This window comes from Nicotiana tabacum, chromosome 2 (assembly GCF_000715075.1).
Source record: "Nicotiana tabacum cultivar K326 chromosome 2, ASM71507v2, whole genome shotgun sequence".
In the NCBI taxonomy this organism is placed as follows: Eukaryota; Viridiplantae; Streptophyta; class Magnoliopsida; order Solanales; family Solanaceae; genus Nicotiana; species Nicotiana tabacum.
The window spans coordinates 71,905,816-71,912,711 of record NC_134081.1 but is presented as its reverse complement, the minus strand read 5'-3'; positions in this window follow the sequence as shown (position 1 = coordinate 71,912,711).

Genomic DNA, 6,896 nt, shown 5'->3' with positions numbered 1-6,896 from the left:
ATATAGTTGCTTACGTGGCTCAGTGCTTGAATTGTCAGCAGGTGAAATATGAGCATCAGAGACCCGGTGGTTTGCTTCAGCGGATGGAGATTCCTGAGTAGAAGTGGGAGAGTATCACTATGGACTTTGTTGTTGGACTCCCACAGACTCAGAGGAAATTCGACTCCGTGTGGGTTATTATGGATAGGCTGACTAAGTTAGCGCACTTTATTCATGTGGCAGTTACCTATTCCTCATAGCTGTTAGTAGAGATTTATATTCGGGAGATCGTCCGTCTTCACGGTGTGCCCGGTCTATCATTTCTGATCAAGGTATGCAGTTTACCTCGCACTTTTGGAGGGAAGTACAACGTAAGTTGGGTATGCGGGTTGAGTTGAGCACAACATTCCATCCTCAGACGGACGGGCAGTCCGAGCGCACTATTCAGATATTGGAGGATATGCTCTGCGCATGTGTTATAGATTTCAGAGGATCGTGGGATCAGTTCTTGCCCCTTGCAGAGTTCGCCTACAACAAAATCTACCAGTCGAGCATTCAGATGGCTCCCTATGAGGCATTATATGGTAGGCGGTGCCGGTCGCTAGTTGGGTAGTTCAAGCCGGGAGAGGCTCGGTTGTTGGGCACAGACTTAGTACAGGATGCCTTGGATAAGGTCAAGATTATTCAGGATTGACTTCGCACAGCTCAGTCCAGGCAGAAGAGTTATGCTGACCGTAGAGTTCGTGATGTTGCATTCATGGTCGGAGAGAGAGTGTTACTTCGGGTATCACCCATAAAGGGTGTAATGAGGTTCGGAAGGAAGGGTAAGTTGTGCCCTAGGTATATCAGTCCTTTTGAGATTCTGGAGAGAGTGGGAGAGGGGGCTTACAGGCTTACGTTGCCACCTAGTTTAGCAGTTGTTCATCCAGTATTCCATGTGTCCATGCTTCGAAAGTATCATGGCGATCCGTCCCACGTGTTAGATTTCAGCTATGTCCAGTTGGACAAGGATTTGACTTACGAGGAGAAGCCGGTGGCAATTTTAGCCCGGCAAGTTCGTCAGTTGAGATCAAAGAGTTACCCTTCTGTTCGAGTGCAGTAGAGAGGTCAGCCTATTGAGGCAGCTACTTGGGAGTTAGAGTCCGATATGTGGAGCAGATATCCCCACCTTTTCACCAGCTCAAGTACTTTTCTATGTCTGTTCGAGGACGAACGGTTGTTTTAGAGGTGGAGAATGTGATGACCCAAAAGGTCATCTTATGTTTTAGAACTCGAATCTGCGCTCTTAAGCCTTAAAAATCTCATTTTTACCCTTCTCGATTTGCGTGCACAGTCCGGGCATGTTTTCAAAAAGCTTTTATGTTGAAATTGATAAAAATAAGAAGTTATGCCTTAAAAGTTAATTTTAGTTGACTTCAGTCAATATTTTTGATAAACGGGTCCGGATCCGTATTTTGACGGTCCCGGTAGGTCCGTATCGAATTTTGGGACCTGGGCGTATGCCCGGAATCGAATTCGGAGGTCCCTAGCTTGAGTTATGAATTTTTGAAAAACATTAAAAGTCTGAAAATTATTTATTTTTAAGAATTGATTGATATTTGGCATTGTTAGTACCGGGTCCGTATTTTGGTTTCGGAGCCCGGTACAGGTTCATTATGATATTTAATACTTGTCTGGGAAATTTGGTGATAAACGGAGTTGATTTGGCGTGATTCGGACGTCCAGTTGAGAAGATATGAATTTTTAAGTGTTCTTGAAAATTTTATTCGATTTGGTGCTAAATTCATAGTTTTAGGTGTTATTTTGGTGATTTGATCACGTGAACAAGTTCGTATGATGTTTTTAGACTTGTGTGCATGTTTGGTTTTGAGCCCCGAGGGCTCGGGTGAGCTTCGGATAGGCCATAGGATGTTTTGAACTTAGAAAAATCTGGTATTTTCTTTGTATCTGATGTCTGCAATACTGTGTTTCGCGATCGCATAGTCACTCTCGCGATCGCGAAGGGGAAACTGGGCTGGGAGAGGATTTACTCTATGCGAACGCGAGACCATGGTCTCAAACGCCGAGCATTGGGAGGAGTTGCTCTACGCGAACGCGACAGGTCGAACGCGAACGCGTAGCTCTAGCTATGCTGGGCATGAGACCTGGGGAAGCTCTACGCGAATGCGAGCCATTTCACGCGAACGCGAAGGTAGGGCAGGCTAAGCCTTTGCCAACGCGTAAATCCTCCCGCGATCGCGTAAGTCCTTAGGAGGCTGATCTTCGCGAACGCGGCAGTGTTCACGTGATCGCGATGAACACTGTCGCCCATTGCATAAAATAGAACCAAACACGGGTTTAAGCCATTTCTTCAACATTTTTCAAGAACCAAACGGGTAGAGGCTATTTTCAAGAGTCATTTTCTTCTCCAAATTGTTGGTATGTGATTCTAAACCATTTTCTTTCAATTACCCATTTCATTTCTTGAATTATCAACCAAAAATCTAGAGTTTTCATGGTAGAATTGGGGGTTAGGGTAGAAAACTATGGATTTCGGAAATTTGAGAATTTAGACCTCAATTTGAGGTCGAATTCCAAAACTAATTACATATTCAAGCTCGGGGGTGAATAGGTAAATGGATTTTGGTCCGAACCTCAGGTTTTGACCAAGCGGGCCCGGGGTCGATTTTTCGACTTTTTGGAGGAAAATTTGGAAAATTTAATTTATGCAATATAATTGATTCCTTTAGCAATATTTGATATTATTGAGTCATTTTAGAATAGATACGAGTGGTTTGGAGGTGAATTCCAAAGGAAAAGCTGTGATTGAGAAATGAGTGGCCTTCGGAGCGAGGTAAGTGTCGTGTCTAACTTTGGCTTGAGGGAATAGGTATTATGTGTTTATTTGCTACGTGTTTGGTTGTTAAATACGATGTATAGGTGAGGTGACGAGCATCTATGCGTCGTTGTCGAGTCATAGCTTACGAGTAAAATTCTATTCTTGTCTATTTTGTAGCCTTAAATTCTACTATCCATGCTTAGCGGGTTATTTGAAATGTTCGATGACTTATATCTGGTTGCACTGAGATTTGGTAACTTTCGAATATTGATTCAAGGTTGAGGTTGCATTGTACTATTGATTATAGGTAAAATACTGGTTTCTTTGTGATACTCCTATCTATCCGTTGTTATTGATTATGTGATTTGTGAGGAGGAGTGTAAAGCACGAAGGGTGATACCGTGCATGCATTATTTATATTGTGAGGAAGAGTTTAAAGCACGAAGGGTGATGTCGTGTATATTATGAGAGGTTTAAAAGCACGAAGAGTGATGTCGTGTCGTTCTATTTATTTATTTGGTGAGGTTGAGAGTAAAAGCACGAAAGGTGATGTCGTGCCGTTCTATCTATTTATTTGGTGAGGTTGAGAGTAAAATCACGAAGGGTGATGCCGTGCAGTTTTCCTTTGCTGTTTTATTTGCTCAATTCATTTAAGGATTTTCGGTTTAATCCTGTCTTTTCATTATTCTCACTCTTTATATTATATCCCCCACTGTATGTCCCCTTCCCATTATTTCTGCGTTATTTCTTTTATTTACTGTTGTTGCCACTAGCATGATTATACTGTTCAGGTTATATGTGGGTATCTTGTCCTACCTTTGTCACTACTTCGCCGAGGTTAGGCTCGACACTTACCAGTACATGGGGTCGGTTGTACTGATGCTACACGCTGCACTTTCTATGCAGATTTTGGTACCGGCTCAGGTTGATCGAGATTTTGCTATTGGTCCGCTGTTCGGAGACTCAAGATAGATCTGTCGGCGTTCACAGACCTTGAAGTCCCCGTCTATCTTTGATGTCCTACTGCTTTCTTTCATTCAGACAGTTGTATTTCTTTCAGACTATTACTTGTAGAAAATTCTAGAATGCTCGTGAATTGTGACTCCAGATCCCGGTGGTAGTAATTAATACAGTTTTATGATATTCTGCACTTATTATATTTCATCTTAGCTAAGTATTGTTAATTACTGAATGGAAATAAGGAATTGGTTTAATAATTTTCTAACGTTGGCTTGCCTAGCAAGTGAAATATTAGGAGCCATCACGGTCCCGTCGGTGGAAAATTTCGGGTCGTGACATATGTACTATTGTTACCTCATAAAGAGACTACTACTCAAATGGTCACTCAACTATCCCAAATTATCTGTTAAAGCACTTTTCTTTCGTTTGTAACAACAAAGTCACTTAACTATGCATATAGCACTCAGAAGGTCACTCAACTAGATTTTCCAAATTTTTGATTGTCAAATACCTATTTTACCCTCTAAATTATTAATTTTTATAACTTTTTAAATATTATAAGTTTTTTTCTCTTTTTAATCTACACATTGTGGACTTACCTATAGAAAAATATATTTTATTTATAAAATAAAAAATAAAAAATTAGTTTTCAGCTAATATAATGACGGAATAATGAAAAAGGTCTAAAATTGCCCTCAAACTATTGGAAATAGCTTAATTATACCCTGTGTTTGCTTTTGGTACCAAAAATATCCTTGCCGTCACTTTTTGGGACCATAAATTAAATGCCTTAGAACTAACAGATGGCCACATGTATATCCTATGTGTAATAAAATACCTGACAACTCACTAACCCATATAATTTACCCATTAACCTAAATGGTATCCCGTGACCTGATCGTTTAATTAAAGGGGCAAAACGATTTTACCCCTCATTTCTCACTACCCTTCTAAAGGAGTCTTAGAGAGGCAATTTCAGAGGAGGGTTTTCAGAGGAATAACAACACAAATTGAAGATTATTTACCTCAGATCTTCCATACTCACCCCGTAGGTTCAGTTGGAAAGGTAAAGAAGCGGTCACTGGCAATCAGTTGGAAGTGGCAAGGCAGAAGAAGGTGGGGAAGTTGAAGTCTAAGAAAGCCAATGAAAACTCTCAAATCTAAGACTATTAGTTGTTGGGTAGTTGTAGGACTTTAACTTTGGTGCCAGAAATTAATTTCCAAATCGATTTTGCTGCTCTTTTTGTCGAGTTTTGTTGCTCTTTTGGTCCTGTTTTGGTCAAGTTTTACTGCAGTATTTTGGATTGGTTTTGCTGCTGTTTTGGTCTATTTTTTGGTCAATTTTGCTGCTAAAATTAATCTAATCTTGATGTTGTTTTGCTGCATATTATAGTCCTATTTTGCTGCTGAAATTAGTCTAGTCTTGATGCAGTTTTCAGCCTTTTTTGGTCCAGTTTTGCTGTTAAAATTAGTCTACTCTTGATGTAGTTTTGCTGGAATTTTTTGTTCAATTTTGCTGTTGTCTTGGCTCTTAATTAGTCCAGTTTTGCTGCAGATTTTGGGCTAATTTTGCTGCTATTTTGGTCATTTCTTGGCAAGTTCTGCTGTATTATTTTAATATGATTTTACTGCTACTTTCGTCCCCTTTTTGCTCCATTATTACTATTGCCTTTAGTCTATTTTTGCAGCTATTTTCGGTAAAACCTACAAAATATAAAATTAATCAAAAAAAATAATCATTTATTTTCGAATAAATAATTACTAATAATTAAGAAGGCCTTCAAAGAAACTCAGCAAATCTGAACCTAAATGTAGCAAAAGAAAGTGAATTCATTAAACCCACCAAAAAAGAAAATAAATTTAAGATTTACTTTTGGTAAAACCTCCAACCTGCATGAACATTTGTCCAAGCAGTCAAAAATAAAGTAATTAGTCCGCAACAACATTTCTACATACTGGATTTCATGTGAATTCATAGAACAATCTGACATTGAGTCGAAAAAATCATTAGAAAGAGAGATTTGTTAGGAAATTCTTGAAAATGTGAAAATAGGGTTCTGATGAGAGAGACCATCTATATAAAGAAGGGTGTTTTACCATGTTGGACAGCCATATCAGCTTATTTATATTATTAAACAGGTCCCAAAGGCTCATGTGGCCATCTGTTAGTTCTGAGGCATTTATGGTCCGAAAAAATAACGGCAAAGATATTTTTGGTACCAAAAGCAAACGAAGGGTATAATTGAGCTATTTCTCATAGTTCGAGGGCATTTTTGGACCTTTTTCGACGGAATAATAATATAATTGAGCATAATTTTCAACCATATATAATGTATATTATAAAAATACCTTTATATAAATAATTATTTTTATATTATGTGCATGGAATATATATTTTACAACCTTTATTTTATTTCATTCTCAATTGTATAAATAATTTTTAAATTTTTGTTGTTAATACTAAAATTATTACGAACAAATTATTCTAATTAATGTTTTTACTATGCTCATTATTTTTTTATTCCAGCATTATATATGCTTAAATACTTTTTATTTTTTAATTTATAAATAAAATTTATTTATTATATAGGTAAGTCCATAATATAAATTAAAAGGGGAAAAATCATAATATTAAAAAGTTAAAAAAAATAAAAAGAAGATAAATATTTATAATTTAGAGGGTAAAATATGTATTTGACAATCCAAAATTTAGAAAATCTAGTTGAGTGACCTTCTAAGTGCTATAGGCATAGTTAAGTGACTTTGTTATTACAAAAGAAAAAAAGTGACTTTAGCAGATAATTTGGGATAATTGAGTGACCATTTGAGTAATGGACTCCTCAAATACATTGATCATTTTAGCATATAAACAAACTTTAGGAGGCAAAATATATCTACACAGTATAGTTGCCCTCCAAAATAATTGTCACGACCCAAAATTCACCTAGTCGTGAAGGCACCTAACTCAACCCGCTAGGTAAGCCAAATAATATTCAACACAACTCCTATGAAATTAATAAGTGAAATAACTGGATTTCTACACAATAATCCACGGATTGGTAGTACAAGTCATGAGCCACTAAAATATAAATCTACAAAGCTAGTACGAAATAAATACAACATATGTTTGGAATGTACA